The 27364-nt window shown below is 34.0% G+C and overlaps 1 protein-coding gene and 1 long non-coding RNA gene across 7 annotated transcripts in view; both read right to left on the bottom strand.

Annotated features, from left to right (window-relative positions):
- Window positions 1-27364, bottom strand: part of LOC123704897 — a 490404-nt gene that overhangs the window by 96706 nt on the left and 366334 nt on the right. The window lies entirely within an intron of this gene.
- LOC123704901 lies at window positions 1023-26381 on the bottom strand. 5 transcript variants are annotated; one of them, XR_006753211.1, is made up of 5 exons: window positions 26313-26381; window positions 2692-2753; window positions 2313-2483; window positions 1884-2027; window positions 1023-1486 (listed from the first exon to the last, which is right to left on the bottom strand). It is a non-coding gene; the product is annotated as an uncharacterized LOC123704901 (long non-coding RNA). The 5 variants fall into 5 exon arrangements; XR_006753212.1 differs by lacking the exon at window positions 26313-26381 and adding an exon at window positions 2830-3151; XR_006753209.1 differs by lacking the exon at window positions 26313-26381 and having other exon boundaries at window positions 2692-2815.

Below are 27364 nucleotides of genomic sequence, written 5' to 3' on the forward strand. Positions count from 1 at the left end.
TGTATCCTATGACACTCCCGTAATCAAGACAAATCTAACGATACCTCATACATCAAAATCCATCAAGCCGTTTAGGCTACAGGTGGTCACAAAGGAAAAGACATACATACATACTTACATACACTCGAAAAACATTACCCTCCTTCTTTGGCAGTCGGGTAATAAGATACCTAAATAATGTGTTTTAATTTCATTGAACATATTCATATACCTACAAATAATGATTACCTCTTGTCTTGTTTATAAACTAACAAAAAACTGAATTACCTATATAAACAAGTCCCTCTGTGGAGTGTAGCTGATATTAAAATTAAATGTTAGGTAGGTAGTTCGTTATGTAAAACCTCGAAATAATAGCTAGTTTATCGTTATTTTTTCTTATCTAGTTACATTAAATTGACTTTGTTGATTTTTATTTGAAGTTGTTTTCTCAATATTTCTAGTCCCTTAGGTATTTTGTAATTTAGCTGCAAGCCAACAATTTAAATAGTAGTTAGGACCATTAATATTAATTAGTTAAAATCTTAAAATTTTCATTTATTCATTCATCAGTGTTTTTTTTTAATTCTATCATTTTATAATCCTCGTATAGTGCCTTTTTTAATTTATGTACTTACTGAATTAGGTGTTAGGAAGTTATACCTACGTTTATTATAAATAAATATATATGTAGTTATTTATATCAGTTCCATCTGTCGGTTTGCAATGATTAATTTGTTAAGTTCTTCATACACTGTGTTTATTGAATCGAACATGTGAAAAATGATTTTAGTAGTTCATTTCTATGTGTTTCTATGGCATACTTAGATCATTAAGTAAATGGCATAAGAAAAAGCTAATTTTAAGTAGGTAATAAGTACTAAACATTGTCTTGTGTAGTAGATGATAAGCAATTTATCTTATCAATTTATTTTCAATAATAAAACAGCTATCTACATAGATTAATTACATATTATATAAAAATATAGTTTCATAAAATCAATAATAATTATTATTTTTGAATTGCGAATAAAACAACAATAATTGAAACTAAAAGGTTTTATTAACATGATTATATTATTAACATGACTATATTATTCAACTAATGGTAACAGTAATACATTTTTTCATTTTTAAAGAAAATCTATAGGTATAAATTTATACAAAAAACGAATAACATACAACTAAAATAAAATCTATACATAAAAAAAACGTAGGAAAATACACTTGAATATTTTTGGGTGCGATTTACAAAATAATAATCGAAGCAAAAAATATGCTACCCCGGGCTAGACGTAAACAGTAGTGCATGGATAAACTTAAAATTTTGAATAGATATTATAAAAACAGGTCGGATCAACATATTAAAGGCTAAACATATAACATCTTGCTAAGACCAATAGGAGCGTAACAATGCGGATTAAGCCACGGAGCACGATGGTGGTCTGTTTCGTGCTTTCACGTGTTTCTTCTTAGTGACGCTGCTTTGAGCACCTGGCGCGTCTGGCTGAAAATGTTTAAAATATGAATAGGTACCTATTTTTGTTATCCTTTTTCACATGCATGAGTATGAGTACCAATCAAAAATCAAGAATAGTCCATAATAAAGATTACATTGAAATTCAATTTATGAATAGATATAATGAATTCTTGAAAGTCACAACTTTGGTTTTTAACAGCGATGTTTATTACAAGACTTATTGTTTGTGACGAGAGTTTTATAGTTAGAAATTAAAGATTTTAATGTATTTTACAACAAATATAGTTAATAGTATAAATTTATAAAAAAAAATATATTTTGTTCTAATAGTAACAGAGGTTGCATTGAGGAAACCATTTTTTATCAATACTTTTGTTTGATCGTTTCATAAACAAAAATTAGGCCAAAAATATAATTAACATACTTAACTGGTGATTCCATTTTGTACTGATACAAAGCCTGTTTTATATATGTACAATATTTTGACTTCAATTATTCCTTTTATTGGTTGTGTCATTCCTCCTCCTGATGAAACTGTCTTTATGTTATAGAGTAATTTGTGGCATTTCTGAAAAAAAAATCCACATTTAATGAAAACCTTCAATTTGTCAAAACTAAATCAAATAATTGGGACCACCACATTGCAGGCAGATTTCAAATAAAAAAAAGAATTCTCAAAATCGGTTTTCCCAGTGAAAAATTATGATGTAACAAAGCGAAAAAGAGAATAAGTCCAATTTCGAAGTCGATTAAAATGTAAATTTAATCATGATGTGTTATTATTTATTATATTTATGCAGTTTAAATGTTTCACAAACAGGAATTAGGTCAATAAATATATTATGTACTTAACTTGATATTTTTTCTCATCAAAATTCTTCATCAAAACTTTATATGTACCTAATATGTAAAATATTTTGCCCTCAAGTCCTTTTATTGGTAAAATAAGTAGTATCTTTCTTCCTATGGATGAAACTGGTCTTTTATATTTTCCTATTTCTACTGGGAATCAATTGTGGCGTTTCTGAAAAAAAAAACATTTATAAAATATTTGATTATCCTCATTTTTTATCACTGGCAATCATTTTAAACGTTTTAATACACTTTTTTAAATTTATTGAGAGTTTTGCATGCATACTTTTGTTATCTAAACTTAATCAAGATGTTATGTTTTTTTAATGCTCCTTTTTAGACAAACAGCAATTATGCCAAACAAATATAATATACTTAACTTGTGATTTAATGTTGTCATATTAAACCTATTATTTTGTGTTGTTTGTCCGTCTTCTGCGATCTGGAAAATATGAAATATATAAGTTGTATCATAAATTTAGAAAGATAATAAGAAGATTATAAAAGATAATATAAACCTATGACAAATATCCGCAAAAAGGAACACTGTTTTCAATTTTTTTGACTGGCAGCGAGGTGTTTCACATCATACTGAGCAAATTATATCTGAAACTTTCTGTATTAATGCAAAACTACCACCTCCTCCTTTATCCAGGCTTGGGACTGGCTGCGATGAGGTAGAATAAAATAATCTTATAAAATTTATTCTATTCACCCTCAAACACAGGCGGAGTTACCTAACTACCGTCTAAGTACTCGATATACACTAATTACTACTATTATACTTAACTATAAAAGAAATAAAAATTGTAAAGTGTGTTATGATTGACACGTGTTTAAGTAAAGCGTTATGCGTGTAATAAAATAAAATTAAATAAATATAACCATGATTCTATCAAAAATACATACTTAGGTATACACGTAAATAAAATGTATGAATAAAATATCTACATTCTACATCAATAATTTACACGATCTAAATTAATTTACTCTAGTTTACTCTAGTCTATATACCTATAAACTAAACTTAATTGATTTTATGTACACAAAAATATAGTTTGTGTTGTGCATGTAAGTTTATGTTAAAAAACAAAATTGATTGATCTATATAGAAAATTGAAGCATAGCGAGACAAAATATTTAAATATTACTGTAAAATGCGCTCAGCAAATGTAAAAGTACGATATTAGAAGTAATGATGTAGCGCGTTGTACTGTAAATATACGTCGGACGTGATGCAATTTATAAAAATGAAATGATAGCCCTTCGAATATAGAATAACGATGGATCATGAAAGACGATAGCGGGCGCTTTTAGTCCAACGGAAGGAATGGATCCGCGGACGGTACCGGGCCGGTGTCGGGCGGAGCTGCGCGCGAGCGGCCTCGCTCGGCGGCGAGACGTGGCCGGGCCGGCGGCGCGCCGCGGCGGGCGCAGGAGCGACTCTGTCGCAGAGGTGAGTGCGGTGCCCTAAGTCGCTTTGCATTGGCACTGCGTCGCGCCTGCAGTGATGGTGGTGGCTAGATGTAGACAGTGTCGAAACAATAGAATATTACGATTGATAATGCGGGGCGTTTCTCTCAAGTTGTATGTATTAATATTTATATTACATCTCATATAATGTCATAATTGTGCTAACCTAACCAAAATATTTGCGTATTTGAAAAAAAATGGACAGATCACGGATACACAAAATAAAAACAATTTTATGTTCCTATAAATAATTGTTATTTATTCTAAGTATCAAATTTGATAAATGTTGAGTGAATTTTATCACTATCATGTAAACAAAATTTAAATGGATATGATTATTAATATTATTTTATTAATATACCGTGAAATATTCACAAAACGAAAGATGTCGTTTACTTTAAAAGTCAAAGCAGTATCATGAAAGGTCGGGAACCTTCAGAGGCTGGGAAATGTTACCCAGGCATTTTTTTTTCTCTTTTTCATATAAATCGCATTTTACTTTTCTTAAAAGCTGGTACATCTCAGTAAAATGAGCATTCTTTCGATTTCTTTTGCTGCAAAGATTTCGTAGTGGGATTATGTTGTAGGCAATAAAAAGACAAAAGCGAAACAGAATATCGTTCATTGACAATTAAATAAAAATAATCATATTTTTACATTTAAGTTGTGCTTAAAATTCAGTGATTTAACTTTATTTACCATGGTTATTTCCGGGATACCAAATTAGGTTTATTTTTCCGAAATTAACCGAATAGAAATAATATTTATTAACTATCAAATTATGTGGTAATATAAAATGTGCTAACCCTAAGCTTCTTTTGATGCTGAGCAATGTTGTAAAATATAGATCGCTACATTATTAGGTAATTTTGCCCACCATTGTAACTTTTGTTTAAAACAACCTTCAGTGGTAGTTATAATATTTCAAACGTTATTTAATAACATATTATGAGTAAAAGTAACCTGTGTTTTCGCCATCATGCACAAACTATCAACTTGAATTTTCACCATTTTTGCCCGCGAAATCACACATGATATTCGACGAGTTACAACAAGTTGCTAATTTAAGTTAGCGACACATACGGCAGTGTTGTCAGACATAGAACCTATTTTACACCAAATACTTTGAATGTTGCGGTATTTTTGCAATTTAAAAATTTACTTATGAATTGATCTTCGGGCAAAGATATCCTTGGTAAAAAAATCACAATAAGACACTATGCATTTTCGAAGTAATTATGATATTGATTAATTGTTTTTGATAATGTAGTTTTTTTTTGCCTTGGAAAATATTCAAGAATATGGTTATCATACTAACAAAAGATGTTTTCAACTCTTAGAGTATTTCATACATTTTACATTGTCTTACTAAAATATTGTAAATAACAAAAACTTATAGGTGATACGTAAACATAAATGTTCTACTTATGTATCTAGTAAAAACAAAAAATATATTTTATAGATATATTATATATGCATGTGAAAAAAGCAATTGATTGTAGTTAGTATAACAATTCTTCAGTTCTCGATTTAGGTTTGGAGTTTGTACGATAACCGTACTTACTACATAGTCACTTTAATTATTTTAAGCAAGCAAGCAATGAAATGTTTCAAATTACAAAATAAATAACCAGTCGACCAGCTGTATTCCAACATTAGGTACATTAAGATAAAATGTATTTTACATAATGATAGTATGTACTTTATATACAATGAGTTCTTAATATTACAGGTTAACGTTGACTTTTTTTAAATTACATAATATAGTATAAACTATAACGTATTAAGAAGAATTTAGAGAAGATATAAAGAAGAGAAAGAAGAATAGGCACAGTGGTGTAATTAAATAACACGAAACGAAAAGGGCGAGTTACATAAGAAGGTATAGCGAAAAAATAGAAGAGTTGCCTGATACTTTAATTCAATAAAGTTTCTCTCGAAGAAGAGAAGGCAGAGTAAAAGTAAGGAAGAAAGTTTTTATTTTTGCAATACGAATTACAATATTATAACTTTAATTTATTGTAAAATAACTGTTGACAACGTAACGTGTATGTTAATATTTTTATTTCATAATTACATAATAATCGACAACCAACATTTGTTTTAAACTTTAGTTCCATTTAAAACGAGATAAAAGAATAAAATTATACGAATACATTTTTTATACTTAATTATAAAATAAATCTTGATCTTGCTTGATTGAGGTGATTCAAAATACTGGAATTACTAATTATACGCTATTCACATACAATATATCGAACTATTCCACCATACTTCAATACTGAATACAGTTAAGTATTTTTATGTAAATTAAAATTCATTAACTCCACTCGCTTGCAGGATCCGTGCGATCAACCCCACCGGGTGAGACCCTTTTGGGAAGCCCAGCGAGTGCGATCAGCAACCGGATAGAATTCATGTTCTTGTTTGGATGTCGTTTCAGAAAATATTATCATACAAATCAATCATAAAAGCATAGCCTTCAGTGTTGTATTTGATGTCGTTAATATTAGGATTTTAGTTTCATGTTCGTTCGGTTATAATTTGCACTTCAGTTTAGTTCCAAAACTTTGTGACCTCACATACGACGGTAACTGGATCATAATGCCATTTTTTTTAATTACATATATTATATTTACCTTGAACTTTCACTGTGATAGTCAATTTTCTTATGTTTTGATTACAATGGCTTTTATCAAGGATTTTGTCCACTTACGACGTTTCCTTTGGTGAACAGAAAATTTCTTTTGTCAGCTTCGAGACATTTTTGGAGTGAGAAAAAGTCATCATGTCACTCATGTTTGTTTGGCTATTGCGTCTGACCAATGTTTTCATTGCTTTCTATAATAGTAAAATGGCTATTTTAATTAGATAACGTATGTAATTCCAGTATTTGTTTCTTGTTTCGTTGATGCGGCAAATATATTCTTGATGTTCTATCATTATTATTTTTTCGTTTTTTTTTTTTGTTATTTTTTTTTGTTTTTGTTCTTTTTTGTGTGTGTGTTTTTTTTGTCTTTTTTGTATATTTCTTTTTTTCTGATATTTTTTTTTGTTTTTGTTCTTTATGTGTTTTTTTTTGTGTTTTTTTTTGTATATTTCTTTTTTTCTGATATTTTTTATGTATTTTTTTTGGTAGCTATTAAACAATTTGCTGTTTTAAATAGAATAATTAAAAATATATTTTAATTTATGCAAATCAAAGGCATACGAAATAATCTAAGAAGTGAAACTGCCACCCTTTATATTATTTACGTTAGTAACAAATGCTTGAATTTATTCGATGTGATGAATAACCATATTCTTGTTACAATATTTTTTACATAAAATACTCGTAAATGCATATGCATGCTTTTTGCGCAGGTGTGATTATTATAATACATAATCTGTTATCAAAGTTTCAATTTATGAGGATTCGGGTATAATTTACAATTTAAGTACTGAAAATGTTGTATATTATTATACCCAATCATAAGCTTTGCTTTGAATAGAAAAGAGGAGACAAGATGTACTCCTAATGTTTTATGGTGCTGAATTTATATTTCGATACTTATAATAAAATAATGTTGATGATTGTTCCTTTATCTCCTCGAGAAGCATAGGGCTTCAGTATATAGTTCATTCAGTAGATAAATAATAAATTAATAGTAATAAAATATTCATAGATAAATTAATAAAGTGGTTGGGTACTGAAAATGTGATGATTGGCGTACAATGGGTCATCAGCTTTGCTTTGAAGAACACTTCAAGCAAAGAGAGACGAGATGTGCTACCAATGCTTTATGGCAACGAGTTTGTATTTTGATAAATAATAATACTAATAAAATATTCATAGATATGTAGAGGGGTTGTGAACTCAAAGACTATTCGGATCGTAATAATTTTATTTTGCACACAATATCCGTATTTATACAAAAGTCGACCAAAAACAAAACCAATCAGAATTCTAATGTTGAAATTGAAATTTAGAATGCGCTCTGATTATGAAAAAGAATGCGCCGGCCTGTACACAATATGATATATATAAACTCTATGCATGTCTCCCATAGTGTCCCCCCTCAAGCGAAGCGAACATTTTTCTTGACAACGCGTCCACTTCTTGTAGTGTAGGGACGTGCCTTGTCCGTGTTGTAGTCTGTAGCAGGCACTGACGACGTAGCACTCGTAGGTGTAGGTGTAGATGCTACTGCTGTGCTTGCCATACCTTCAACCTCTTCGTTTAATATGTATGCAGGCTTGAGTCTGTCAATTGATACTACTGTAGTCCGAAGTGGTAACTGTATTTGGTAGTACTTGTCGTAGCGCTTCAGCACTTCATAAGGGCCGTCATACGGCGGAGTGGTATGGTGCTCGAACTGTATCGTTCCGTATGAATACATGAGTACACGTAGACAAATCCTTGTAAATAAATGTTGCTCGATTTGCGGGGGATCGTTTAGTCGGTGTGAGTATAGCCATAGTTTCTGTCAGGCGTTTCACGTAGTCAGCGTCTTCAATACCCGTCCGTGTAGGCACGAAGAAATCGGAGGGCATGCGCAGTGTAGTGCCGTAGGTCATCATAGCTGGACTCAAGTTGTTATCTTCTCTTATAGCTGTGCGTAAACCCAGCAGTACTGTCGGTAGTTCGTCTGTCCATTGACAAGTACTGCCGCGAGCTATGAGCGCGGCTTTCATAGTGCGATGCCATCGTTCGATTTGCCCATTTGCTTGAGGGTGAAATACCGTCGTGCGTATTCTTGTAACCCCAAATCTTTTCATGAGTGCCTTAAATAAAGCAGATTCAAATTGTCGACCTTGATCGGTAGATATGCGTAGCGGGCAGCCGAAGCGTGCAATCCAGTTCTCGTACAATGCTTTCGCGACGACTTCGGCAGTTATTTCTTGAATTGGAACTGCTTCAGGCCATTTTGTAAGACGATCAATGATGGTAACACAGTATCGGTAATCTCTTGAGAGTCGTAGTGGACCGACTATATCTATGTGTATGTGTTCGAAGCGTTGCGAAGGCGGGAACTCTGCTAAAGGAGTGACGACGTGCCGGTGAACTTTTGCTCGTTGACAGCTGATACAAGACTTGGCCCATAACGTAGCGTCTTTATTCATAGCTGGCCAGAAAAACTTCGATGTTATTAGTTTCCGAGTAGCTCTAATACCAGGGTGGCATAGTCCGTGTTGAGCGTTAAATGCCATATAACGGTATGCCTTCGGTAGAAAGGGACGGGGCGATGCGCTTGATAGCTCGCACGTGATTGGTCGATCGAGTCCGGGTAGCGTGACTTCACCGAATGTTAAATTTGTTTGAGTTTTTAACTTTCTGAGCTCTTCGTCGTTACTTTGGTCGATGGCTAACTGCTTGTAGTCGATTACATTAGGGCATTGGATCTCTTCGATGCGTGACAACGCGTCGGCGACTGTGTTCTCTTCTCCTTTGATGTACTTGATACTCGAACAGAATTGACTTATGTAATACAGCCGCGTATATTGCTAATAATTCGCGAAAATACACGCTGTAGCGACATTGCGTAGCATTCATTGCTTTAGAGAAAAAGGCTAGCGGTTTCCATCAATCTTTTGTTGAAGTACAGCGCCGAGACTATGATCCGAGGCGTCAGTCATGATGGCAAGGGAGCAGCCAGGAATGGGAAAACATAATGTTGTCGCTTCTGTGATGCTTTGTCGGCATTTCTCAAAAGCTTCAATTGCTGCAGTAGTCCATTCGATAGGCGTTTTGTCATTCTTCTTTTTGTTATGTAGATACTTGTTTAATTCATTTTGTAGATGTGCTTGGTTCGGTAGGCAGTCTCTGTAAAAGATGGTAGCAACCTGGACTGGATGTAGACGGGGGCCAGCTCGCAGTGCTTTTCTTCATGATGTAGTTAGTCTTTTTCTTCCATGTTTTCTTTTTGCTCCGTCGGAGGTCACCAACTATAGAGGGGTTGTGAACTCAAAGACTATTCGGATCGTAATAATTTTATTATGCACACAATATCCGTATTTATCACGTATTTATACAAAAATCGACCAAAAACAAAACCAATCAGAATTCTAATGTTGAAATTGAAATTTAGAATGCGCTCTGATTATGAAAAAGAATGCGCCGGCCTGTACACAATATGATATATATAAACTCTATGCATGTCTCCCATTGATAAATTAATAAAGTGATTGGGTACTGAAAATGCGATGATTGGCATACAATGGGTCATCAGCTTTGCTTTGAAGAACACTTCAAGCAAAGAGAGACAAGATGTGCTACCAATGCTTTATGGTATCGAGTTTGTATTTTGATAAATAATAAATTAATACTAAAAAAAATATTCATAGGTAAATTAATATAGTGGTTGGGTACTGAAAATGTGATGATTGGCGTACAATGGGTCATCAGCTTTGCTTTGAAGAACACTTCAAGCAAAGAGAGACAAGATGTGCTACCAATGCTTTATGGCATCGAGTTTGTATTTTGATAAATAATAAATTAATACTAATAAAATATTCATAGATAAATTAATAAAGTGATTGGGTACTGAAAATGCGATGATTGGCGTACAATGGGTCATCAGCTTTGCTTTGAAGAACACTTCAAGCAAAGAGAGACAAGATGTGCTACCAATGCTTTATGGTATCGAGTTTGTATTTTGATAAATAATAAATTAATACTAAAAAAAATATTCATAGGTAAATTAATATAGTGGTTGCCGGTTGGGTACTGAAAATGTGATGATTGGCGTACAATGGGTCATCAGCTTTGCTTTGAAGAACACTTCAAGCAAAGAGAGACAAGATGTGCTACCAATGCTTTATGGCATCGAGTTTGTATTTTGATAAATAATAAATTAATACTAATAAAATATTCATAGATAAATTAATAAAGTGGTTGGGTACTGAAAATGTGATGATTGGCGTACAATGGGTCATCAGCTTTGCTTTGAAGAACACTTCAAGCAAAGAGAGACGAGATGTGCTACCAATGCTTTATGGCATCGAGATTGTATTTTGATAAATAATAATACTAAAAAAATATTCATAGGTAAATTAATATAGTGGTTGGGTAATGAAAATTTGATCATTGGCGTACAATGGGTCATCAGCTTTGCTTTGAAGAACACTTCATGCAAATTTTTAAATTGCTAAAATACCTTCATACTCTGGCAACATTCAAAGTATTTAGTGTAAAATAGTTGGTTAATTTGTTTGTCAACACTGCCTATTGTGTGTGTCGCTAATTTAAATCAGCAACTTGTTGTAACTCATTGAATATCATGTGTCATTTCGCGGAAAAAAAAAATGGTGAAAATTCAAGTTGATAGTTTGTGCATGATGGCGAAAACACAGGTTACTTTTACTCATAATATGTTATTAAATAACGTTTGAAATATTATAACTACCACTGAAGGTTGTTTTAAACAAAAGTTACAGTGGTGGGCAAAATTACCTAATAATGTAGCGATCTATATTTTACAACATTGCTCAGCATCAAAAGAAGCTTAGGGTTAGCACATTTTATATTACCACATAATTTGATAGTTAATAACTTAGATTACAAAATAAAGTACAGATGGAGCATGACAACCGCCCGTCGCCCTTGTCAAAGAAAATACGAAATCAAAAACAAATACGTCGCTGCACCAGTGCTATAGCGCATATAGTGTCATGCAATACGTCAAAAAGGGTTTGCAATTTTAGTATAAAAATGCCGTCTTGTGATAATAAAACGGTGTAAAATTTGTTCCCGAAAACAAAAAAAAAGATAAAACATCGTTTCACAGGTTTTCTGTAGATTATTTGGCTGATTTATTTATTTAATACGAATAATAATTTTACAGATATGAAGGAATACAAAACTTCAACGTATGTTGCCAGTATTTTGAAAATGAATTTGCCATTTTTATTGGTAAAACGGTAAAATGGTTAAAAGATCTTCAGGGTAATGCTGTTGGATTTTTCGATCGTGAATGTGATTATTTGTATAGTGCACTAAAGGTTCATGATAATTATAAGATTATTTTAATAAGCATAATACATTATTTTGTTACTTTTACAAAGCTTAAAAACGTCATAGTCGTTTTCGCTAGCGATTCAATGATGGATATGATGAAAATAAAATGTCCCGTATTCTCGACTAAAAACTACCGCTATTCGTATTCATATATTATGAAAAATAAAAAATAATATAATTATTATAGTTAATATTGAAACTTTTTTTATGTAATTTATTTAATAAAAAATTGAATACAATTATTTTGTCCATATATAACTTTATAGGCAGGTACTTTATGTAATAAAAGAATTTAAATAAAAATTAAAACTTGACTTCTCATTTATGTATATAGCCTACGTCACTACCGCCACTAACATAATAATTCAGATGATTGCAATGAAACCTCACAACTCAAAATCGGTCCAACGGTTTATACTGCAGGGCGTGTCAAAGAAATATTATACATACACTCGAAAAACATAATCCTCTTTTTTCCGTAGTCGGGGAAAAATTTGGGAAATTTTTCAATATCTGGCAACATTACACGCACATAGAAGCACCGTGTACGTACAGTGTACAGTTTATTGAAAATGACGATAAATTATTCGAATTAGTTCGGCAACGCTCCATCTGTCTTTTATTTTGTAATCTAAGGTTAATAAATATTATTTCTATTCGGTTAATTTCGGAAAAATAAACCTAATTTGGTATCCCGGAAATAACCATGGTAAATAAAGTTAAATCACTGAATTTTAAGCACAACTTAAATGTAAAAATATGATTATTTTTATTTAATTGTCAATGAACAATATTCTGTTTTGCTTTTTTTGTCTTTTTATTGCCTACAACATAATCCCACTACGAAATCTTTGCAGCAAAAGAAATCGAAAGAATGCTCATTTTACTGAGGTGTACCAGCTTTTTGGAAAAGTAAAACGCGATTTATATGAAAAAGAGAAAAAAATGCCTGGGTAACATTTCCCAGCCTCTGAAGGTTCCCGACCTTTCGTGATACTGCTTTGACTTTTAAAGTAAATAACATTTTTCGTTTTGTGAATATTTCACGGTATATTAATAAAATAATATTAATAAACATATCCATTTAAATTTTGTTTACATGATAGTGATAAAATTCACTTATCTTACAATTCATTTATCAAATTTGATACTTAGAATAAATAACAATTATTTATAGGAACATAAAATTGTTTTTATTTTGTGTATCCGTGATCTGTCCATTTTTTTTCAAATACGCAAATATTTTGGTTAGGTTAGCACAATTATGACATATTATATGAGATGTAATATAAATATTAATACATACAATTTGAGAGAAACGCCCCGCATTATCAATCGTAATATTCTATTGTTTCGACACTGTCTACATCTAGTCACCGCCATCACTGCAGGCGCGATGCAGCGCCAATGCAAAGCGACTTAGGGCACCGCACTCACCTCTGCGACAGAGTCGCTCCTGCGCCTCCCACGGCCGGCCGCCGGCTCCGGAACTCACGACCTACCGCCTTGCAGAGGACTCTCGACACGCATTTCCACCTGTCACCGAGCCGATAAGGTCCAATCAAATCCATTTAAATTCCTATGAACCAAGCAACTGCTATGACTTACATATCCATGGCATTATTAAATATAAGAAAAGTTCAGTCAATTTTATAAATTACTGTCACCGCCACTGACATATAAATACTCGACAATGCGCATACAACCTTAAAACCAATAACAAACTTATACATTCGCTCTCGCATTTTACTTTAATACAAATAATTTGTTACACAGTGTTTCAACTTTAACGTAGAATCAATTCGTTTTTAAATGTTAGCGTCATGATGATAAGAGTTCATAAAAAAATACGCACAATGTAAACGTTGGCAACATGATTTAATTTTAATAATTGATTTCTGATATAGAACGGAGGTGAACAATTTCATTCCAGGAAGCCGAGTGTGTAATGCTTGCAAGTGTAACTCGTCAATCTACCAAGCAAAATGAATAGTGTAATGCATGGTGGGAAATCCCTAAAGTAACTGTGGAATGACGACGTTATTCACGTAAGGTTTACCGTCGATTAATTTTTCCCTATGTACAAGAAGCATTAAATCGTTCCTATCCCGTACGCGACCTAATGCCACGTACAACTGTCCGTGACTAAAGACGTCCGATCTTAAATCTATGCCAACCTTATTAATGGTTTGGCCTTGACTCTTGTGAATCGTCATTGCATAACACACCTGAAGGGGAAATTGCAATCGACACATTTCTATTGGACTATTATGATCAATGGGGGCTTTAAACATGATTCGCGGTATAAAAAACAATTCGGCTATTCCCGGTTTGCGAACTGTTATCAATCGAGGTGAAGTCGCTACGATTATAACTTTAGTACCATTAACTAAATGATCTGAAAAACTAAGGTTACGAATTATTATACAAATACATCCTACTTTTAATGTGAGATCGTGTTCTGGTATACCTTTAGGGTGCATACTATTCAACACGTCCACGCCTAAATACAATTCGTCAGTGTCATCCGTAGCCGTTTTATCTACTGAATAGAAATGTAAAAGGTCGCCTGGCAAACGGTCTAATACAGTCCTATTTATTTCTCTAATATTTGAATTGTGAGTGGAAAGAATGGCCCTACCTATACAAACTTCTGGCTCGTTTTCTAAAAGGAAATCCGAAAAAACAAAATTAATTAACTCATTTAAATCAGTAGTAAATGATAAAAGTGAAAGGTCTATTAAATTTTGACAAGATCTACCGACCTTTACCGAATGTAAAGGCAAATTATTTGAACCTATTTGAAGTAAAAAATCTGAAAAAACACTATCTTCACTACACCTCTGAGGTGTAGTTAGTGAAAACGTCTTTAAACTCTGCCATAAGGGCGATGATTTTACTGACGCATTAAATATATCTGAATGACACTTGGCGTTGGTAACTACGGGCGGAATCTGACGAAAATCTCCAGCAAAAATGATAACCTTTCCCCCAAAACTTTTATTAGACTTTGTCAAGTCTTGCAAAGACCTATCTAACAAATGAATGAGGTACTTGTGTACCATAGGCGCTTCGTCGTAAATAATTAAATCGGAGTGTAGTATAAGTTCAGCTCTCTGGGTTCCGTTTGTTACATACCAATAGCCTAAATCGTCAATAGCGCTTAACGGATACTTAAACATACTGTGCGCAGTCATACCGCCGTCATAGTTCTGCGCGGCAATACCTGAACTCGCTGTGCACAAAACTACACCGTTGAGTACGCCCCTCACGTACGCTGCTATCGTATTTAATAGCAACGTTTTACCAGTGCCTGCCGGACCGTCTATATAAATAGCACTTTCGTTACTATTGCGAAAACCGTGATCAGTGAGCAAATTTTGCACATATTCGAACACTTGCCGCTGGTCATGAGACAGCTTGGGCGTCCAAACATCCACAAATTCGCGTAACCCGTCTGCATCGTGTAGAGCCTTCTCACGACCTAGTTCGGTGGTGTCATCGTGCGCGTTAGGCAAACCTTGCTCTAACAAACACGAACCATGTTTTCGCAATAGACGGTCAATTTGAACCAAGGCCTGGGTGTACGCTCTATCCGGATCGTTATTTACGCGGTTAAGTATGTCTTCAGCTAGCTCATTTTTAAATTTTTCCCACAGTGTCGCTACTGCTACCCCGTTAACAGCCAATAATACGAAAAAGTTACGCAGGCGTGGTCCGGTCAAAAAACATGAAGCTTCCTGCATAGCTATCTCGTATTCGGCTTCATCGTTAGCGATACCAACGGCTTTAGCGGCCTCCTGGAATGTGTTACAATTTGGACCACCCAAGTTATAAAGATCCCTGTAACTACGACAGGGGTGTGAAGCTAACAGTAATCTTAAATAAAATTGTTCACCTCTGTTGGGCGCGACCCAAAATAAACGCGTCACTATTTCTCCCCTCTGTCTTTTTGTCAAAAATTTTCCGTTATTCATTTCGTAAATAATTGTATTTTTTGTTGAGGGGCGGCTGGAATGAACTATGTACCTCTCGTAAAAATCTAAATATGTTAACCTATCAAATTCTTCACCGAGGGGACGATTAAAATACGTGATGAGATCCGAATTTGAATTTTGAACAGCACGCGATTCATTTCCCGCCTTAAAAAAAATAGACTGATGATTTTCTAAATGAACATCTAACATCTTTACAGTGGGCTCACGTCCCGTAACGTCAAACTCAAAAACTCTCCAAGCAGCCTCACCAGAACCGATGTATCGTTTTGTGACGTACTGTTCTATTTCGTTATTTTTTAGTTCTTCTGGAACAATAGCGACTCGAGCCTCGTCTGGACCTTTAGTCATATATTTAAAGAGATATTTAACGACTGTTCGAGTGGAAACTGATTCTAAATTTAAATGGCAATCGTATCTAAGAAGAAGTGCAGCGTTGTATGGTACTATCCACAAATCACTAATTTCTACATCCCTCCCTCTGTATTTAATGGTGGCTGTATTTTTACTGTTACGCTTTAAGTTAATAAACCCTTTATCATTACAATATGTGACTTCTGTCTCTGGTTTTGGGAAATAGCTTGTACATTTTTTTTTTTCACTATCCCAACATTTTAAATCTGTCCTATGCGGCGGACCGCATGGACCATGTACCATGTAATCTAAAACAGCTTTTCTTAATTTTCCATCAACTTCTGAAGCGTCAGGAATATCTGCTCTAATAAATTTATCCACATCAGTACCGTGAACGGGGCCACCACCCTCGACTGCAAAACAGATATGAGCGTGTGGTAATCCCCGTTTTTGGAACTCTATTACATATAAAATATAAACAATTTTACCAAACCAAACCCCTGTGCGAAGATCCCTCAAAAGTTGTTGTAATTTAATGTTAAAAACTCTAGCACAAATTGAAGGCGTATTATGATGGCCTGTTGTTGAATTTTGTATTTCAGGCCATTTGGGATTGCAAGTTAAAGTTAAAAGAAAAGATGGCAATCCTAATCTGTTAACAACTGCCATAGCATCCATATACTTTTGCTTCATATATCTAGGCCCCCCCGTGTAACTACTTGGCAAATAAACTCTACCAGGCACAACCCCACCCTCTCCTCGAATAGTCTCATCTACACTGATCTGCTGTAAAACTGACTCTACTTCTCTTAATGGAGCGGAACGGAGAGCATTATCCGTGTTACCTTTTTGGATGTTATACAGGTAACGAAGTCTTTCTTCTAAAATCCTACATTGCATATCAACTAACCACTCTTCGGACAAACGATTAAAATCGTTGAAACGGGATTCGCTCAGAAGGAGACATCTAACATATTTGTTTTGGGTTAGTTTTGCTCCATTATTGTCCGTTTTGTTAGGAAACCATCCAGGGTTACCGTGCGGATACAATAATGGATATTGAAAAGTTTCATATAAGGGATGCATTATATCTACTGTGTGAGGCTTTTTGTCACCAATTTTCCAGATTGCAATGGCGCGCGGTATGTAGCGCTCCTGCTCATTGCTTATAATGGCAGCAATCTCGTTGCCCAACGGCATATCACCGAGAATGTTACCATGTGTGCGTCGTGTGGTGTGCTCAAAAATGAGGTGTGCGTGGTCGGATGGTTCTTGGCTCAGCCGCTTGAAGCACTCTATATAAGGGTTGTGATTATGCAAGAAATTTGTAATCGATCGAATGACAGTTAAATCTAAATTTGAATTTGTAGCGAGGCTCTCTCGCTCACTGTTATCATAGATGTAAAGTCCAGCCGGGTTAGTAGTTTCTGAGTACGCAAGATCAAAAACTCTGTGATAAACCCTACCTTGAATTTTTAAAAATGATATCCCCGTTGTCGGATGTTGAAATCCGTGTGTAACGCCTAAAGCACTAAAAGCAAATAAATTATTATAAGCCCTAGGTTTATTCAAGAAAGAAGGAAAGCTATAAAATGGTTCATTTAAAGGCGGGAAATTTTGAACGTTATAAGCGCCAGCCCCACAGCACCACTTGATACGATTCTTTTCCTCAAAGAACAATCTAGCATTACAGTGCCTACATAAAAACGCCTCCCTATCTAATAATGAAATATTCTTAAAACTATACAATTTGACGACAGTTAAGCCGTCGCCACTCTTTGTACCTATTAAATTGTTTGAATTCCGTAATTCAACGTCTACATTTCGATTAACTTGATTGTACTTATCTACAGCTTGCCTATTAACCTCTGGATTACTTTGACTAAACTTCTGACTGGCCTGCCTATGAACCTCGGGATTGCTCTCGTTATATTTTTGAACTGCCTGCCTATGAATCTCGGGATGTTTTTCATTATATTTTGTGACCGCTTTTAAATGAGAATTTGCATCTATAGATCGCCTACCTGGTCGTCCCCTCTTACGTCCTGCTTCTACTGAATTTACTGATGAACTATCCGAATCTACGTTTATATTGTTTTCTTTGTGTGCTTTAGATTTATTATATTTAACCGGTCTACCGCGTTTCCTACCTACATTACTAACATCGGGTAATTTTGTTATGCAGACAACGGGTGTCAGTGTTGTTAATTTAGGGTCGCGAATATTTTGAATTAAAACTTTTGGTTTTAGGGAATTTAATTTAGGGTCATATTTTGGGGGTATACCTTTATTAACTAAAACTATCGGTTTTAAATTAGACAATTTAGGGTCGTCTAAAATAACTAATTGATCGTCTACATTTACTAATTGATTGTCTACACTAACTAATTCATTAATAATATTTGCACTATGAAAATGATTTAAAATAATTTTATGAATTTGATATTGACTACCAAACGCCGGATTCCAAAACAAAAACTTTGCAAGAGTATCTAAATTATTGCACTGAAAGAGACGTGCGGCTCCTACCGAATACGAGTTATGGACGTATTTATTATTCGCGTCTACTTTATGGCTATTAAAGATAAAATATGTATTATTTGACCTCCAAAAAGATATCGTATTATTAGCGCCGGTGAAAAGGTAGCTATGTGTGGAGTCGTTGTGTGCAGTGTGAAATATTTTATTTTTTAGGATTAATTTTAATTGTAAAGTGTAAGTGGCTATGTCGCTGTCACATGTGGGAAACAGTCCGTTGTCGATCCAACTATCGCTGTCTGCCATCGATTTAATTTTAGCCAAATAGGTCCCTACACGTATATCAGAAGGCAATTCTTCAGGATATAAATGAGGATGATGATGCGCAACCCCAAGTGGTCTTACTTGAATATATAACATATCACCAAATTCTAAAATAGTGTCTATATTTTCCTGAGAAAATACGGCTCTATTTAGAATAGAAGAATAAATAGCCGCGCATGTTGCCATCGCGACACATTGTGCGTTGTTACCCTTAAACCGGGGATCGGCTTGATGCGTTGACCCTTTAATAATAATTTGACCGATTAAAATAATTATAAAAACAGAATGACATTTTATCAGGTCAGTAGAAACATATCTATAATTTTTAATTTGTTAAGCAAATTGAAATGTTCCAAACAAAAAATAATGCATTGTACCTATGATTATAAAATACAAATCCGTATTCAATATGTTACAGAAAATATACCTAATGAAATTACCATTCCATTTCTAAAATTTCGTAACACAAAAATATCAAGTTGATTAGATATCGGTTGAGATCCAAGATGTAAAAGGAGTCGAAACTACTCTAAAAAAAATACTAAACTCGCTACGAAATATGAATAAAATGTGGCGTCATTGTAGGTACTTACCTTACCCCGCAATCTATAAAAAAAAATATTCGCTACGATCTATGTACGTTTCAGTATAATATTATTATATTATATTGTACTCGTATAATCATAGATATCTTGAATTATTTGAAATGGTAATTTTAATCCTATCAAAACTATGCATGTACTTACGTAATATTATGATGTATTGGTAATTACTAATTATAAAATCTTAATAGTATATACATATAATTTATAATATGATACAACAAAGTCGTTCTTCCGTCTCCAATCACTACATACCTAGTATAAAACAAAGTCGCTTTCCCTGTCCCTATGTCCCTTTGTACGCTTAAATCTTTGAAACTACGCAACGGATTTTGATGCGGTTTTTTTTAATAGATAGAGTGATTCAAGAAGAAGGTTTATATGTATAATAACATCCATTAAATAGTGGAGAAGTACTGTTATTTTTGAGGTTTCTAATGACGTGATGTCGTAAAAAATTACATTTTTTCCGCTTACATTGCAAACGCAGGCTGAACCCTACGAGTTTTATCAAAATAATGTACTAAGTATTATACACATTGTCTACAGAAAAGTCAGCGATGGTATATTATGTCTATCTCTTATGGATAACCCACAATAACTTTTTTTTGTCATTTACTTTTTACGACAAATAATGGCTAATTTTCGATACGATTTTAACCAATACAGCATTAATCCTTAGCCAATTAAATACCTTGAATACATTGTTCATTTAATATAGATCTATATGGCCCTTTACATCGTATGATTTAAGTGAATATTATCGAAGATATTACATATTTAAAAATTGCGGGACGTAGGGTTTGCGGCGGTACCGGCCGGCCGCCCGGCTATCTATTTTATACCCGTGCGAAGCCGGAGCGGGCCGCTATGTTTCTATATACAACGTTCACAGTTTTTCTGTAGTGTATTTAGTATCAGCATTGCACCCGTGCGAAGCCGGGGCGGGTCGCTAGTATTATTATAAAACCTGGTTTATAATTTATTTATTTATTTCTTTATTCATCTTTGACTTACAGTACAAAACATACCAACACGCACAAAGATAACAATTATTACAAAGTTTGACTTAAAAATAAGGTACAATTAGAGACAAACGATACAATATTAACATTAAACAGGTCCACTTCAGATTTAGCACGTAAGAATTTATTTAACAAATTGAGTGCATGATGCGTGGGTGCACTCCAAGCGGCTCGCGTCCGGAGCAGGCTCTCCGCGAACAGCGGACGCGAGCGCCACTGCACGGAGCAGCTCGGTGCCCACACACCACAGGCCCCCAGTGCGACGGGATTGTCAATTTTGTTATTTAACAGCAGATAATAATGAACCATAAGCGCGCGCTCGCGTCGTAGCTCCAGTGTATCCATTCCAACCATCCCCGTTACGTACAAGGATGGATATAAGTAGGGATAATATCCATACATCTTGCGGAAAAGGCATCTTGAGAATTTGCGTTGGATTTTCTCTATCATTAACGTGTAAATTTTTTCATGTGGGCTCCACACGATAGCGTTATATTCGAGCTTACTACGTACAAATGCATAATAAAGGCTAATGATAACAGTTTTGTCATTAAAACGGGCAGTCTGCCTAAAAATAAAGCCAAGGGCTTTATATGCATTCTGGCAAAGATCAATTATGTGGTCATTAAAACTTAAGGTACGATCGAATAATACGCCTAAATCACGTATCGAATTCTCTCTAGCTACAATCTTATCCGAAACTTTATAGGGATAAAGATGTGGGGATTTACTCCTAGTAAAAGTCATTACTTTACATTTTGCCTCATTAAGATCTAAACGGTTGATTTTACTCCATTCACAGACGCTATTTATGTCGTTTTGTAATGCCTGACAATCCTCAATACTTCCTATAGCCAAGTATAATTTGAGATCGTCGGCAAACATAAGACACTGGGAAGAACTAATAACATCTGGAAGATCGTTGATCATTACCAGAAATTGAGTAGGACCGAGGGTACTGCCTTGACTGATACCAGAATTTATTGCATATGGATCTGAACGGTAACTACCAAGTTGTACAAATTGAAAACGATCCCGGAGGTAGTCTGCAAAATATTTTACCAGCCTAGGAGTGAAACCAATCATAGAAAATTTACGCAAAAGGACGTCATTATCTATGCGATCAAACGCTTTTTTAAAGTCGAAATAACTGACATCGATTTGTTTTTTCCGATCTAAGTTTATAGAAGCGTAGTCGACGAAATTTATTAAATTTGTTGATGTTGATCTACGGGCACGAAAACCGTGCTGACAATCCGATAATCGAGAACTTATTTGTTGTGAGACGTGATTATTTAAAATAATTTCAAGTAGCTTAGCAAAAGTAGATAGCACCGCGATAGGTCTATAGTTCTCAATGCTCACTTTGGAGCCACTCTTTGGAACTGGTGTAACACGCGAAGTTTTCCATACGGTAGGATACGTATCTGTTTGGAGTGACAAATTAAATATATAGTGAAGAGGTTCCATAAAAATTGATATACAGTCTTTAATAATGAACGGAGGTATATTATCCGGACCTGCTGCCGAATGCGGTTTAAGGCGCCGAATTGCAAGCTTTATATCAGATTTTGAAATGTAATCAATAGAAATACGTGATGATGCAACGCCGGATACAAGAGAAGCCTCCTTATAATCAAGTTTTGGTTTTTCATTTAAAAATACCGATTGAAAATATTTAGCGAATGCATTTGCGGCGTCAATACCACTTACTTTAACACCATCATAGTCGTATTCGATACGCAACTTACTAGATGACCGCTGCTCCTTTACAAATGCCCAGAATTTCTTGGGATCATCTTTAATATTGGCCTCAATTTTTTTTATATGGTTCTGATAAGCCTGATTGATAAGTATTTTTACTTTACTTCTATAGTATTTAAACATTTCAAAGTTATACTGTAGACCAAACTGCTTGTATTTTTTTAAATTAAAATATTTAATTTTTATATTATTTACAACTTCCGTAGTGAACCACGTCGGATAAGTATATCGTGAACTATTCATAGAATGTCTCTTTTTAGGGACGCATTTATCGAAACAATCAAATAATTGTGTGTAAAATCTATCTACGGCACTATTTACACTAGTACACGAATAAACATCAGCCCAACGCAATGTTTGAATACACGCATATAATTCATTATAATCTGCTTTACGGAAATTCCATTCATTTAATTTACTACCAGACCGTACAGATGAATCGTTTATATTGTAAGTCCTTAGATATGTTAATTTCACCAACAAAGACGGATGATAACTGTCAATGGGGACAAGTGGTGGTGTGTCACTACTTACCTGTAATTCCCTGCTACTGGCATTACTTAATACAAGGTCAAGAATTCCACCCATCTTATTCGTAATAGTATTATACTGATGCAACTTACTGAAGGAAATCATATTATTATATTTACAAATAACATTTTTAGATGCTGAATTTAAGTTAAAATCGCCAAATATTACAATTTTATATGATGAGAAACGTGTACTTAGTTCTTCTAATATTTTAAAAATATTATAATATATGTCATCCTTAGAACCAGGTGGTATATACAACACACATAACAATATTTTAATGCCATTGCGTTTTACCGAGGCTACTGTAATTTCGAGACAATCGGTACAACTACTTATGTAATTTTTAACACAAATATTTTTTATATCATAACAATTTCTAATAGCTAACAATACACCACCCCAACCTGAATCATTACACCGATCTTTACGCAATACAATATAATCGTTAGGAAACAACTCTGAGTCACACACACTACTATTTAACCTCCTGAGACCCAGGATTTTTTTTTCTTTCTTTTCTAATAATAATTAGCTGTATCTGTTCTAATGCAATTACAGATATTCAAAAAAATGGAAAAAAAAATCTTTCGTGGAAAACTTGGATTTTCTTTATGTCATATATATATTACAGGGGGTCCCAGTTCCAAGTGTAATAAGTTTATGAAAATGACGAAAAACTACATGTTTTTTTAGTTATTATATATTTTTAAACTTGAATTTAAATATTTATTATTCTATCCATTGTTCTGTGTCTATTTTTTGTACCATGGTTCAAAGATAGATATTTTTAAGGGTGAGAAACGACCAGTTCAAGTATTTTGCACCGGCGCGGCGGTGTATTTATATTGTCACGTCCACCCCTAGGTCTTATTTCCAATCCATCCTCTCTGTGAGCCTCCTCTAATGTTGGTCCACGTCATGTGCGTCTCTGAGATGGTCTGCCAACAACTGAAGATGACATACATAGTGACGATTCTATTCTGACATGACTCATACTCATTGGACGAATGGAAGAAGAATCAGTTTCTGGTATTTTGGCGGCTTCATCGGTATCATTTGGGGGATTATCTTCATCTCAAACATTTATTTATTCAATTAGACTTCTTCTAAAAGCACCTTTGAATCGTCATAACAGTATTAACATTTACCACCGATTCGGAAAGCAGTATCTATGGTAAGAATCGGCAAGAAACTCCATAGGTCCATCATATAAGTCAATATTTGACTCATCCAGGTGTTGGTAGATCTTAGTATCTTATAATCCTTGAAAATTGTAATAAAATCTGAAACATTAACTAAAGAATGTCATAAAGGTAATACATGGGGTCCTTTTAACCAATACCAATTTGGCAAGAATTGAGACCAAATGTCTTACCAGTATGACATAAAAGAAAACGTTCATATTTTTGACAAGTTTTAGATTTATCTTACAAAATAACTATTGCGGTTGCAGAAATAATATCTATTATAATTAGATATACAAAGATATACTGCAATATACTAATGGTTCTACTAGAAATGTAAGATTACTGACCACGTGTTTGCCGTCGCATAGCCATCGACAACTTCGTAATTAGTCTACTTCAAATCACTGTCACTTATAAAACCAAAAACCGTTGAGTATAGCGGATGACATACCACTACATCGATTTGAGGTATTATTCTCGCATATACGCAAAAGATGGCGTTGAAATATTTTTTTATTGTCTATGTAATATATATATGACCGCAGGCCCCAGGAGGTTAAAAATGTTTCAGTTAAAGCATAAACATCGTATTGTTCACATAATATAGAATTCTTACACACATCTAATTTTGTACGCAAACCTCGCACGTTTTGATAAAACATACAGATATTTTTTAATTTAGGGGTTTTGTGTCGTTTTACGGTTGCGAAATCCACTACGCCATGGCTTAATGTGCACATCCTCCGCCCAATGAATAGGCGACATATAAGTGTCCAAATTTTTTGTGGGAACTGTCAACTTAAAGGATGCATAGTCACCACGCGAATTCAATTGTTCCACCAAACATTTATCATTCGGGCAAATACATAACAAATGTTTTATAATTTGTTCGACTGTAGTACCTTTTTTTAAATAATAGATATGCAAGTAACTTTTACGTTCGGACGCCTCCAATGACGTCGAACCGGGCGCGGCCGTACCACGAGCTACATTTCTCGCCTCACGTCGGACTCGACGCGGCCTCACGTCGACCCATTCCGTTGTAGCCCCGACTCCGTTACCGCGGTCGTCCGAACCATCGGCATCCACGAACGCGTCTTGCGAGTTCTGCGTGACTTGCGTAGCACACGTAGTAGGGCTGATCTCGCCGTCAGTGCCGCTCGGTGGGGACGGAGATGCGAGCGGCAATGTCTTCTTCCCTGCTCGCACTTTGGGCTTCGCGACGTTGATAGTCGTAAGCGCACGAAGACGAGCATCGCGAAGTGGCCGCAGCTTAGAGTTACCCTCTTCATCATCACACTTTTTATTTGGTGAACTCAAATGTACCGTCGGACCTCGCATTTCTTTACTTTCAACAAATTCTTTTATAATCGAATTCTGTTCTAGAATAAGCGTTTCTAGTGAAGTTACTTTATCTTGCAGATGTAACACAGTCTTATTCAACTCACGAATAACATTTTCCAAAGTTTTGAACGACATATTCACAGATTTTATTTTTTTAACGTAACAGCTGTGCGAATGCGTTTAACCCTTGCAAGCGCGCGGGGGTTTTCTGTGTATATAAGTCTCGCTTTAACGATTAAAGTACATACCTACAATAATTTCTACTTAATAGTGTAAAGTAAATTAACTTCGCGACATAATGTGAATAATGTATTGAAATTAAACCGAAAATATAATAATTTATCCATACAGATAAGCTTTACAAAATATTTTATTGAAAAGAAAATAGGTAGGTATGTATGCGTATAACATACGTCAATACAAAACATAGATAATATATAATATTATGTGTTTGAATGATCAGAGACAATTTCATGATTTACAATCATTAATATTTTTACTATTTAAGGATATTTACAATTTTGAATGAATTACCTAATATTAAATTTATTTTCATAATAAATATCACACAAAATGGCGGCCGACACCCGTGCCGCACGCGGCGCGCGGCGCGACCGCTCGTCGCGCGCGTTGCCGGTTTGCGATTCCCGCGCATTTCGATTTACAACAAATTTGGAAAAAATAATATTACATTTACAGACTAACCTACTATATTTATACATTAAATCTTCTATTCTATTTTATGTTAAAGAAAATGACTTTATTCTGTAATCGATTAGGTACGTAGCTATTAGCTACCCTACCTACCTACCTAAGAACATTTCAATTTGCACAAAAAAAAGGTAATACTGATTGATTGCCTAACAGAGCCTTATAAAAATATGTACAAGTATTAATTATTCAACCTAATATGAATAAAGCTTACCGGTAGCGATGCACGCCATTGCTGCTGCGTTGCCGCCGTTGTTGTTGCTAGATGCTTGAAACATGTTGAGAGGCACGAGGTCACGTAGAATCACGAAGTTAACGAAAAGATACTGAAAACAATATGTGAATATATTAAAAACAAAGCATTAAACAAAAGAAATCACTTGTTTTCATTAAAACAAACCGTTGAAAAAAAACAAAAGAATAAATCGTCATGAATTGAAATGAAGTCACCGGTACTTTTTGTAATTACCTAAAGAAATATATTTAATTGTAAGTTAGTAAAAATATATAAAGAAAACAATAAAATTCAAATCATTATTTCCTCAAGTACATTATGAGACCAATAATTAATAATAAATGTAAATCGACTTACCCTGCGAACAGACGAATTGTTAATGGAAGAGAAATGGCGGCGCGGGGCGAGGGCGCGGGCCCGTTTTATTCTTAATTTCCCACCGGAAGTAAAAATAATTGCAAACATTACGAAAAAAGTGGGAATAGACAATATATAGAATAGACAATTTCACAGTTTTGTAATTTTTTCATAATTAAAATATATTTTAATTAATAAGAGATATTTAAAATACGTAATCTATTCTAAAAAATATGTATATTAATATGTATAACAAATAATTTAGAAACATTGATATCCAACTGTTAGTAAAGGGTCTAATTTATGTTTTTTTTAATTTTCATATTCAATTATTTTTCGAAAATATGCTATATTGAATATAAATTAAATACAAATATATTTTTTAATAATAGTTAATAACAAGTAACTAATGTTTAATTTATTTTTATTATTACACAATAATTATAGAAGACTGTGTCTATGAATACCTTGAATATTATTGTTTTCAATTTCAAATATAAAAGTCAAATTATTATGCTTTTTATCAACATAACCAAGAAATCAATATTTTCATAATAATTAAACACAACTAAAATATTTATGAAATTATTCTAAAGTAAAAAAACGTATCGTCTTAAATAAATTGCAAATTAATAAATTTTATTCAAGTTTATGATTTGAGAAAAATATATCCA

Source organism: Colias croceus, chromosome W (genome assembly GCF_905220415.1).
Source record: "Colias croceus chromosome W, ilColCroc2.1".
NCBI classification, from domain to species: Eukaryota; Metazoa; Arthropoda; class Insecta; order Lepidoptera; family Pieridae; genus Colias; species Colias croceus.